Genomic DNA, 12,974 nt, shown 5'->3' on the forward strand with positions numbered 1-12,974 from the left:
GATCACGGTAGATCCGGGTACTAAACCAACGGGAGTGTCCGATGAAGAATGGAAGAAGTTGGATCAAAAGGCAAAGAGCACAATACAATTGTGTGTCAGATTCAGTATTGTTGAATGAATCAGGGGAAGCTACAACTAAGGCTTTGTGGGACAAGTTAGAGACTTTGTACCAATCTAAGTTTCTAGTAAATAAAATGTTCCTGCAGAAAAAGTTGTATAACCTGACGATGAAAGATGAAGACTCGGTGACAAAGCATCTGAATGCATTTAATACTGTGCTAAGTAAGTTATTATCTATTGATATTAAAATTTGAGATGAAGATAATTGCATCAGTTTGTTGTGTTCTCTACCAGATTCGTGGGATAGTCTAGTTATTGCAATAGGTAGCAACGCAACTGCCTTGCAGTTTGATGAAATAGTCTCATCCTTGCTGACGGAGGAGATGAGACGGAAAAATATGGAGAACCATTATGGTGATGCCTTGTATGTACGAGGAAGGTCCTAGAAAAGAAACAAAAATAAGTCATCGAGTGGGAGATCTAAATCTAGAGGGAGATCTAAATCTACAGGAAAACCTGTAAAGGTGGTGTGCTGGAAATGTGGAAAGGAAGGGCACTACAAAAGGGACTGTAAATCTAAATCTCTTGATAAAGGAAAGGTATTTGATGATTCTCCTTCTACAGAGGCAAAAACCACCTCAGATGAAGGTGGGCATGTGTACTTGGCTTCTTTAACTACACATGTAGGTCATGAGGCATGGATGATTAACTCAGGTGCATCCTTTCACTTCACTCCCCATAGAGAGTGGTTCTATGAGTATGAGAAATACGATGGTGGTGATGTCCTCTTATGGGATGATAGGAATGCTGGAATCATTGTTCGCGGAAAAGTAAAGTTGAATTTGCAAGGTGGAAGGGTTAGAACACTTCCGGGTGTTCTGCATATTCCTGCATTGGCCAGAAATCTGATTTCTGTAAACAAGTTGGATGATGCAGGTATAAAAACAATGTTCGAGAAGGATACCTACAAGATGGTTTGGGGAGCACTGGTATTGATGCAAGGAGTTCGGATTGGAACTCTATACAAGCTATAAGGTAGCATTGTTGTTGATGGGTGCAACAGTTTTGTGGTTCCTAAAAGTGGAGCAGAAATCTAGTGGTCTATGGAGAGAAGACATTGTTGTGGCATCAAAGGCTTGGACATATTAGAGAGAAGGGCCTTCGAATACTTCATGGCAAAGGTATGGTAGAAGGTATGAGTAATAACTCTCTGGATTTTGATTTCTGTGAAAATTGTGTATATGGGAAGCAGAATTGGGTGAGTTTCCCCTCTGGTGGTAAGAGGGTGAAACATATATTAGAGCTTGTACACATTGATGTGTTTGGACCTGTGAAGGTTCCATCAATGGGTAAGTCTGTGTACTATGTATCATTTATAGATGAATTCTCAAGGAATACATGGATATATTTCCTTAAGAAGAAATTTGAAGTCTTTGACTAGTTTAAAGAATTTAAGGCCCTGGTGAAAAACCAAACAGAGAAGAAGATAAAGGTGTTGAGGACAGATAATGGTGGAGATTTTTGCAGTAAGTATTTTGAAGAATTTTGTAAGAAGTGTGGTATAGCACGGCAGAAGACTACTCCATACACACTTGAGAAAAATGGAGTTGCAAAAAGAATGAACAAGATGCTGATGTAAAGGGCAAGAAGCATGCTCAGTGGTGTCGGGTTAGGACAGGAATTCTAGGCAGAGGCAGTGGAGACAACATGTTACCTGGTCAATATATCACCTTCATTAGCATTGGAGGATAAGACTCCATAAGAGGTATGGACTAGTAAGAAACCCTCTCTTTCACATATGAGGGTATTTGGATGTGATGCATATGTACATGTTCCAAAGGAGAAAAGAACCAAGTTGGATAGTAAATATGAAAAGTGCATCTTTATTGTGTGTAAGGATGGTTTAAAGGGTTATAAGCTTTGGAACCCAGTAACAAGGAAGGTTGTGTATAACCGAGATGTGGTGTTCGGAGAGGTGAAAGATGTTATTAAACATGAAGTCCAACCAAAGGAACCTGAGAAGATAGAGTTTGAGCTTAAGGAGGAAGAATCAGACTCTACAGCAAAGGAGGAATCAGAAGGTGAAGAGCCACATACTTTGGGTGTGATAAGGTTAGTTCGAGAAAGAAGGTAGCCGAAAAGGTATAGTCCATCTGCTTTCTGTTCAAATTTTTCTTTATCTATTACTGATGATGATCCCAGAACTGTGAAGGAAGAAGTAGATTCAGAGGATGGAAAACTTTGGAAAGAGGCCATGGTTGATGAAATGGCATCTTTGCAAAAAAATGAGGCTTGAGATCTAGTGGAGTTGCTGGCTGGAAGGAAACCCATTGGCAGCAAATGGGTGTTCAAGAAGAAGACAAATGCAGAAGGAAAGGTGCAGAAATACAAAGCTCAGTTGGTAGCAAAAGGTTATTCCCAAGTACAGGGAATTGATTTTGGTGATATTTTTTCTCCTGTTTCCAAGGTAGCTTCTATTAGATTACTTTTATCTGTTGCTATTGCTTTTGATTTTGAGGTAGAACAGATGGATGTGAAGACAACATTTCTCCATGGGGATTTGGAGGAAGAGATCTACATGAAGCAACCTAAAGGTTTTGCGGTGAAGGGTAAGAAAGAATTGGTATGCAAGTTAAAGAAGTCTATGTATGGGTTAAAACAGTCACCAAGGATGTGGTATCAGAAATTTGATACATTTATACGAGGACTTGGCTTCACCAGAAGCAAAGCAGATCACTGTGTGTATTTTAAATTAATTGGTGACCGTGCTATTTATCTAGTCTTGTATGTGGATGATATGTTGCTGGTTGGAAATGACAATGAGATAATCCAAGATTTGAAGACCCAATTGTCCTCCAAATTCGACATGAAAGATCTTGGTGCTGCAAACTATATTTTGAGCATGGAAATTAAAAGAGATCGGGTAAAAAGGAAGCTTTGGTTAAACCAGAGGAAGTATGTCGAGACAATACTACAAAGGTTTAATATGCAGGATAGTAAACCGGTGAAGGTTCCTATTCTTGTAGATGTGAATTTATCTGTTGAGCAGTGTCCCAAGATAGAAGAATAGGAAGAGGACATGTCTCGTGTTCCTTATGTAAGTGCAATCGGTAGTCTGATGTATGTGATGGTTTGTACTAGACTAGACGTTGCACATGTGGTGGGAGTATTAAGCAGGTTTACGTCAAAACCAGGGAATGAGCATTAGACAACAGTGAAGCAGGTTTTCAGGTATTTGCGTGGCACTAGTGATTATGGTTTGTGATACCAAGGAAGAACAGGATTGGACAGAGTTTTGGATATTTGTGGCTTTGTTGATGCAGACTGGGCTGGAGATCTCAGTCAGAGAAGATCTACAAGTGGTTATGTGTTTAACCTATTTGGAGGTGTAGTTAGCTGGATGAGTAAAAAACAATCTGTAGTGGCATTATCAACTACAGAGGCAGAATACATGGAAGCCACTCATGCAAGCAAGGAAGCAGTTTAGTTGCAGAGATTATGTTCAAGTATGGGGTTAGTACATGGAGCTATAAGGATAGACTGTGACAGCCAAAGTGCAATTTTCTTGGCAAGAACCCCGCTTATCATTCAAAGACAAAACACATTGATGTTCAGTATCACTTTGTGAGGGATATGATAGAAGACAAAAAGGTGTTGTTGGTAAAGTTGAACACTTTGAAGAATACTGCAGATGCATTGACAAAATATGTGAGCTCTGAGAAATTCTATTGGTGTAGAGAAACAATGGGCATTGTAGGGTTCGATAAATGACTAAGCTCTCTTGTGGCCCCCTATGGTAAAAAAACAATAAGTGGGAGAATGTTGGGTTGTGTTATATTCTTTCCATGACTAGCCCACGTAGTGAACGGGGGGTTAGAGGGGGGCGAAGCCCCCCCTTCATTGCGTCGATTGTGCAGCGGGGGGGGCAGAAAGCCCCCTTGTCCAGGGGGTTTGAGAGGGGCGGGTCGCCCCAGTCTACAGCGTCCGGGGTAGCACCCCGGGAAAGAAAAAATTGGACCGTATATTAGGTTGGGCATACCTACCTATGGTTTTGTGCATGTTTTTCGTACATGGCTTTGGACGTGATGGTTTTAGGTCCATGGTTTTGGACGTGATGGTTTTCGGTCCATGGTATTTGATGCTTTGGCATGTATAAATATGTATTGTAACATTGAAAGGAATATAATGAAAAATCAAGCTAGTAGTCCTAGTTTTGGGATCCAGGCGAAAATATTTTTGTAAAAGTGTTTTATGTGTTATGCTCTCGCATTGTTCATTTTTTGTGTTTTAGAATTCGTATGTAGGTAATTTCTGTACGCAGTTAAAACCTACAAAAATTCCTCCAAAATATTCCATGTTCTAGTGCAATCTGTGTAGATTGTGATGATATAGTTTTTTTCCCAAAATGAATCACCATCTCTAAAAACCATGGTGGTTCATTAAGTCCCTCTTTATACTTGCATGAAATTGTCAAGTATATGAAATCAATAAACCCTAATCTTTTATAGTTTCCTCTTTCCCCAGAAAATTTTGTTTAGGGCCTCAAAATAGCTCCAGAAGTTTAGGACCCAAAAAACTGCTAAAAATAGAAAGTATGTTGGAAAATAGGAAACCAAAATGAAAAAGTGTTGGGGGTCCAAGGGGAATAGGTGGGTGGCCACCAATATCCACGTGGATCAATCTTCCCATCTTAGGAAGCAATGGTCCCCATTACATTTAGTTCCTCAATGAGATGGGGAAACTTTTGTTGAACTTGGTCCCTAGTGAGTGACTTACCTTGGTGCAAGAGTTAACTGGCTTTGACAAGCCAATATAGTTGGATCCTTTGTTGGCAAGTGACCTTAATTTTTTTTATCCATGATTCAAGCAGACGTGGCATGCTCAATGCAATCTAGGTTGAGGTCTATTGGTGTCAACTGCTCAGCAATGTATGATGTGTCCAACAATGGTGGAAAGTATGGCCAAAGGTGGTACAAATTAAATACTGGGTGCAGGCCAGTTAATAGGGGAATACTTAGCTCGAAATCATTTTCATCCACAACCTTGGTGATGGTGTGATACCCATATTAGAGTGGTCAAAGATTTTGATGGGATCTGGTAAGGCATTCCTTCTGTAAATGCAACCAAACTTTATCACTCACATGAAAATTGTGTGGCACCTGATGCTGGTCATGATGTTGTTTGTACTTGGAATTGGAATTATCCAAGATATCATGAACTTGCTATTAGATGTGATGGATGAGTTCAATAAACGTGGCGGCTTTATTAGCTTCAGACTAAACATGTGCAAATTTTGCCTATGTAGGCACAAGAGGAATTGCAACATCAATGTGACACATTATTTGAAGTCCCAGGCCCATTTAAAAGGGATTATGGCCGTTTGATCTATGGATATCTTTGTTATAGTTTTGTTGGAAATGGGAAGACTCTCATCCCATCTTCATGGATTCTTGGAGTTGTACACGTGTAGTGTGTCCATTATCATCCTATTGACAACCTTTATCTAGCCATCCATCTGAGGATGGAATGCAATAGACATGGAGAGTTTAGTGTCCAATAACGACTAGAGGCTCGAACAGAATGCATTCAGGAACCTGCTATCTCGATATGATAAAATGGTACGTGGAATCCCAAAATCTACCCACACTCATTTGAAGAAGAGTTTGGCAGTGCCTTTTGTTGTGATACCCTTCTGGCAAGTAGTCAATATAGTAATCTTAGAAAATATATCAATGAACGCAAATACATATTTGTTACCATTCTTGATCGAAGGAAGGCCAAACATATATTCCATGGAGATGGATTCCCAAGGCTAGCTAGGAGTATATAGAGGAGTGTGTATGCCTTGCTTCTTAATGGTTGTCTTAGCAATGGCACCGGAAGTGAAGGATTTGAATATTTTCCAACATCCTTTCAGATTTTTTGCCAATAGAAATAATTTTGTAGTATTACCACATTTTTCTCTAAACCAAAGTGTCATGCAACAGGACTATAGTGTGCTTCCCAAATCAGCTTGGCACACTTTCTTGAAGGAATAAAAAGGTTCCCTAGGTACCATAAAAATGCATCCTGGAGGTGGAAGTCTGGTACTTGCTTGCCATCCATCAACATCAGATATATGGTGGAAAATTTTGGACCATTTATGTATAGGTGCGGCCATCCATAAGTCTCGTGCCCACAAGAGTTGAGAACAGTAGTCAGTGCCACAACTCTAGGACGATTGAGGAAATACATATTGTTATTGGTGTTTCCCTTCTTGCATTTAATGTTAAAATTTAATTGTTGAAAATATGTGGACCATTTCTAGTGGCGGTCATTCTGCAACTTCCCTTATGTTTGCATAAACTGAAGAGGTTGGTGATCTGTGTGGATGATAGTCTCCTTACCCATAATGTAATGTTTCCACTAGCAGAAATCCTATACGATGAAGTACATATCCTTATCATAGATGGGATATTTATGAATAGTATCAAAGAGTGTCTTACTATGATAGGCCACCAGATTCCCTTGTTGGGTGAGAACTACACCAATAGCATAGTCGGAGGGATATGTGTCAATTTCAGATGGTCGTCACAGGTTTGGAAATGTGAGTACCGACATGGAGAAAAGGCAAGGTTTTAGTTCCACAAATACCTTCTGTTGTGCCATGAAAAAAAAACTCTTTGCTTTCACTCTGCCCTTGGTAACTTGACTCAAATGCCAAGTTATATGAGAGAATACCAACACGAATATTTGATAGAAATTGGCAAGGCCCAGAACGCTACAAAGCTCTGTAGGAGTTTTTTAGGCTCACCAATCTTGAATGACTTGGATCTTAGCTGGATCCACATGTACACATTTCTCATCAATTATGTAGCCTAGATATTGGACATGGCTTATGCCAAAGGAGAATTTATTTGAGTTGGCACATAGCTTGTGTTGTCATAGGGTTTGAGGGACATGTCGAATATGTTATAAGTGTTATGCCCAACTCTTGCTAAAGGTGAGGATGTATTTCATATATACAATCGTGAACGAGTTGGTGAAAGGCCACAAGATGCCATCCATCAGCCTCATAAACGTTTCAGGGCCATTTTTCAACCCAAAGGACATGACCAACCACTCAGAGAGGTCGTCATAGGATTTGAAGGAGGTCATCCATACATCTGTCGATTCTATTGGAACTTGTTGATAGCGAGACTTAAGTTCATTCTTGCTGAAGTATTTGGCCCCTTAAGCTAGTCTAGGAGATCATCAATCCATGTGATTGGGTATATGTTCCTGACAATGATCTTATTCGGTGCTCAATAATCAATGCAAAGTCTCCACGTCCCACCCTTCTTTTGTATGAGTACAATTGGGTTCCCACAAGGTGATGAACTTGGTCAGATGTTCGCATTTTGTAGCAACACCTGGATCTGCTGCTTAATTTCCTCATTTTCCAAAAGAGAGTGGCGATATACTAGCCCATTGAGTAGAGTTGCTTTGAGATTTTGGTCGATTGAGGTCTTAACCTGAATCATTATTCCTTATAAATTAGCGCTTTTAAATATTTTTAGAGCATTAGTTAAAAGAACACAGTGGACACAAGAATTTTAGGTGGAAAACCCCCTCCGAGTCAAAAACCACTAAACACTTTTCTAATAAATTCTTTAATCTTCAGCCCCAACTGAAATGAAAGCAACAACTTCCTATAATTAGAGAAAAGAATTCTTCTCCAGCTCCCACTAGAAGGATGCCCCAACGCCCTGGTTTCTTCAGTAGTCAACTAAATGGATGCCCCAACATCCTAGAGCAACCTACCACACTGAAGTGTTCACATGCTCTACCCTCTAGGCGACTTCATGCACTAGCCTAACATCTCCATGCCACCCTATAATGATTGAAATGAGAAAAGAGTGTGGATTCTCATACCAAGGACAACGATCCACGATACAATATGATTTACAATGATTTTGACCAAACACCCAATCACACTATGAACTGTAACCCTACCATGACATCATGCCAACAGAGACTCCTATACCTCCCAATAATGTCTTTTCGACTATAGGCAGATTGGCTCTTTTATAATAATGACTCTCCCAATGATGACACTTTTACAAATGACTCTTTTACAACTTTTCAATGATGACTCTTGGCCTTGACACTTATTCACAATATACAGATGTCTATCATGTCTTCAAAGGATGTTCCACAGCAATGATTCCTATTTGTTGGCCGGATAAATCGGTCTTGCAAACAAGGTCGATCTCCCTAGTATCAGAAGATAGTCTAGCAACAAACAGACAAACAAACCTATCTTTCTCTAGACATATGTGATTTATAAATAAATACTACAAAGGTGTTAAGATCCTACCTTAGATCCAATGCTTGTTCGTAGTAGTCATCCTCTAGTCGTTCGAAAGAGTTACCTTTGAAGACCTACAATCACAAACAAGAAAACATTAAATAGTACCCGCATAGCAAATATTATAAATCATGTATATTATGGTGATCAAGGAATCCATAAAATAAACCATGAATCAACAGCTTATTGAGAAAAACAAATTTATTTGTATTAACTTTGAAGTAGAAGAACCTTACAACCTTTTCAGCCTTGATGTTGAACAAAGCTCTTCCTGGGGTCCAAAACAGGAATTTCCTTTACTTCGACAAGTCTTGCACTCTTCCAAATGAGATCTTAGAGGTATGTAATATTTCCTCATAAAAACTCAACTAAAGAAGACTAAGTTCTAGCAGCATTTCACCTCAAAAATATTCATCTTTTTCTCTACCAAGTAACTATCCCAATGCTTCTTCTTATAGTGTAGAGGATGAGGTTACAGGTCCACCTATGAAGGGATAGAATCCTCCTTCAAAGGGATAAGCTCCTCACATCAAGGTGTTAGCCCCTTAAGGTATGGGATACATGAACCTTAAAAGAGCGAACTTGCCACCTCAATATTCCTTCCAAAAGCTTTAAAAATGACTGAAAGTGAGTTTTTCAGAATGTACTCGTGCCTTTTTAACTTTTACAGGGGTCTGCACCTTTAACACAGAGACAATGCGGTCAGGTGCACGGTAAGACAAAGATAAAGTGCGGAACCAGAGTTTTAAAGACTTTTGAAGGCTTTTCTCTTATTTTCCAGACTTGATATGAGGAACTGATGCTTTAGACTTGCAAAGGAGGAAAGTATGAGTGGTAATATACTCACACAGATAGCAGAATGTCAAGGTGACAATTTTTAGTGCAACACTAACACCTCCATGCCACCCTATAATGATTGAAATGAGACAAGAGTGTGGATTCTCGTACCAGGGACAACGATCCACGATACAATATGATTTACAATGATTTTGACCGAACACCCAATCACACTATGAACTGCAACCCTACCATGACATCATCCCAACAAAGACTCCTATACATCCCAATAATGCCTTTTCGACTCTAGGCAGATTGGCTCTTTTACAATAATGACTCTTCCAATGATGACACTTTTACAAATTACTCTTTTACACCTTTATAATGAAGAATCTTGGCCTTGACACTTCTTCACAATATACAAATGTTTGTCATGTCTTCAAAGGATGTTCCACTACAATGATTCCTTTTATTTGATACTTCTGCTCTTGAATTCTTGCTTGAATTTATACTTGAAACTTCTTCTACTTGCATGCAAATTTTGCCTGGAAAAACCAATCCCAAAACAAAAAAAATACCCTTCAACTTACCTCTTCCTGCAAAACACATGTAAGTGCATAATAATGAATAAATACAAATTAAAATTACAATGCGTACCTGAAGTGTGCTTGTCACTTTTGTTATTGACTTGTTGCAGCAGTAGACAAAGACTCCCACTCTTGATATAGGCCTAGACTCTGTGCAAGACTATATCCAAAACTGACCTAAAGATATATACAATAAAAACTAATGACATACCCTAGACTTATCATGGACCAAAATCTAAGTACAACAACAGAGACCATTCTATCAACTATGACAAGACAAGTAACATGAACTTACAACATCATATAGATTTGATATACTTGGTGTCGCATCAAGAATATTTAGTATCAAGAATAAGACATCTGAAATGTGGTATCAAAACTAACTGTGACATATAGAGACATAGAGATATAACCGAGACCCTATATTTACTTACATTGTCCTACAAAAACATATGTCAGAGATGATATTCATACTTCAAATGTAAACACTAGTCGTACATACCTTTCTATAGGAGACTTACCCTTGATTGTTGATGTGTGGTCCTTACTGCAGTGATCCTTGAATTCATGCTTTTTCTTGTCTTCTAGGAGCTCAATATTGAATCTGTTGTATATATGTAATTCCAGATCTCCAAGGTTTGAAATTTCGTCTTGTGGTAGCACTCGGAGTCCTATTTCCAACCCCACAGGTCTGATCAAGATTTGATTCGTCAAGATAGAGTTATGCCCAATCTCCCACGATGACCTGATTATAGACTGGTTCAATATAGGGAACTTATATGAAGTGCCACGTGTCACTGTTGTGACCTTTAGCCCTAAAAACACTACTCAAAAAATGATAGTCTATCCTCTTTCTGTGAATATTTATGAAATTTGAATCCGATGCTTAGAGAGAATGTTATGACAATTTTCCCAACGTTACCTGTTTGACATGGAATTCGGGAGCCTTCAAAAACCCTAACTTCCTCATATCATATCATCGAAAATCTAGTGAAACAAGAACTGAAATTAGGTCACTAGGTTCATCAATATTTTCTCTCAAATGGGTTTTCATGTCATCTTCTGAAACTTCACCGAAAAAAAAATTATAGCGAAAATTCCAAGATGTTCTGTTTGAAGCCACAAAATCCCTGCTAGAGGAGAATACGAGGGTCATTATTTATATGCATGTCTTGAGTTGAGAGGGTCCTCAACAAGTGAACATTGGAGGGATTTTAGGAGCATTTTTTTTATTAATTATTGACTATTCAATGACCACAACCAATTATGAGTGCCATGCCAGAACCCCATAAGTTGTTACTAATTGGGGTTACTGACTTCAAACATGAATATCTTTCAAACCGTGAATAATTACTTGGTGTGCCATATATCAAAGGAAACATATTGACGAGAAGAATCCATATAAAAGACCATTGACTCAGAATAGAGTAAGTTTTCAAGTCAAAATTCCCACGCAAGATTGGGGTAGCCCCTAGTGCTGCTTGGGTTCACATCAATGACAACCACTGATCAACAATCCCCCCCTTTGGAATTGATGGCAACACAAGTACTCCCCCTGTGATCATGACACCACTTCCTACTTCCTTCTCTTCCCTTCTGTCCTTAATGGCAAAGGGTAACTCCCCTTGAGAAACAACCATCCTACAAACTTGTACACACCTATACTCCCCCTTTCTACTCGAGTAGATAAGAGAAAGAGTCTAATGAAAACTTGGGAGAATCCCAAGCTTTTGGCGAAGATAATCAAATGCTTCACGAGGTAATGGTTTGGTAAAGATGTCAGAAATTTGTCCCTTTGTGCCAACATATTCAAGCTTGATATTCTTTTTAGCAACCTTCTCTCTAACAAAATGATATTTAATCGGAATGTGCTTCGATTTGGAATGCATCACAGGATTCTTGGAGATACTTATGGCACTGGTGTTATCACAAAACATGGGAATAGGTTCATCGAACTTGACTTGAAGATCTTGCAAAATTTGCTTCATCCAAAGAACTTGAGTACAACAAGTTGCTGCCACGACATATTCTACTTCTGCTGTGGATAACGATATTTAAGACTACTTTTTACTTAACCATGAAACAAGACAACCACCTAGATAGAATGATGCTCTACTGGTACTCTTATGATCATCAACACTTCCTACCCAATCTGCATATGCATAAGCTTGGATGATTAGATCATTTCCTTTGGGATACCATAGACCATATTTCATTGTGCCCTTAAGATACCGAAGAATTCTTTTTGACGGGAATAATATGAGATTCTTTTGGTGCCGCTTGGAATATTGCTACTTGTCCAACTGCCTACATCACATCAAGAGGACAGGCTGTCACATATAAGAGACTACCAATCATGGATCTATACAACCTTTGGTCCACATAGTTTGATGAATTCTCTAAGCTTAACTTGCAACATGTTACCACGGGAGTAAGGACTCGCTTGCAATCTTCCATCTGGAATTTTTTGAGAATTTCTGTGATGTACTTGGTTTGATATATGAATATTCCTTTATCCTACTGAGAAATCTAAATCCCTAAAAGTATGTCAGTTCGCTAATCATAGAAATTTCAAACTCACTTTTCATTCTTGTGACAAATTCTTTACTTAATCTATCATCATTGCATCCAAATATTATATCATCCACATATTCTTTGATAATTGTTAAGTTATCTCGATCCACTTTCACATAAAAACTATTTTCAACACTTCCTTTCTTGAATCCTTATTGATGTAGATATCCACTAATACAAGCATACCAAGCCCTAGGAGCTTACTTGAGACCATATAGAGGCTTCTTTAATCTACATATGTAGTCTTCTTTGTTAGAGATAAGAAAACCTTCAGGTTTTTCAATGTAAACTTCTTCCTCCAATTCACCATCTAGAAAAGCTAACTTGACATCCATTTGGTAGACCTTGATTTTTATCAAGAAAGCATAAGCGAGAAACATCCTGATAGATTTCATTCTAGCAACGGGAGGAAATTTTTCATCAAAATCGATTCCTTCAACCTATGCATATCCTTTGTAGAGTAATATTGCCTTGTTCTTGGTAACCTGTAATCCTTCAAATGTTTTGCTCCCCTTAACCTGTAATGAAATTTCCATCTTGTTCAAACTACCTTCCTGTCAATCGTAGACTTGTGCCATTTACTGTTGCATAGGCTCCTCCTCTACAAACATTAAGGAGTCGAAAAGCCAGATTGTTAAAAATAGTGA

At 38.7% G+C, this 12,974-nt stretch overlaps 1 pseudogene; it reads right to left on the reverse strand.

Annotated features, from left to right (window-relative positions):
- LOC149235366 (thiamine thiazole synthase, chloroplastic pseudogene) overlaps positions 1 to 12,662 on the reverse strand; it is a 42,286-nt pseudogene extending 29,624 nt beyond the window's left edge.
- Positions 12,663 to 12,974: the final 312 nt, after the last annotated feature.

Source organism: Pinus tabuliformis, chromosome 8 (genome assembly GCF_031772625.1).
Source record: "Pinus tabuliformis cultivar Carrire ecotype Pingquan chromosome 8, CPIR1, whole genome shotgun sequence".
Taxonomy (NCBI): domain Eukaryota; kingdom Viridiplantae; phylum Streptophyta; class Pinopsida; order Pinales; family Pinaceae; genus Pinus; species Pinus tabuliformis.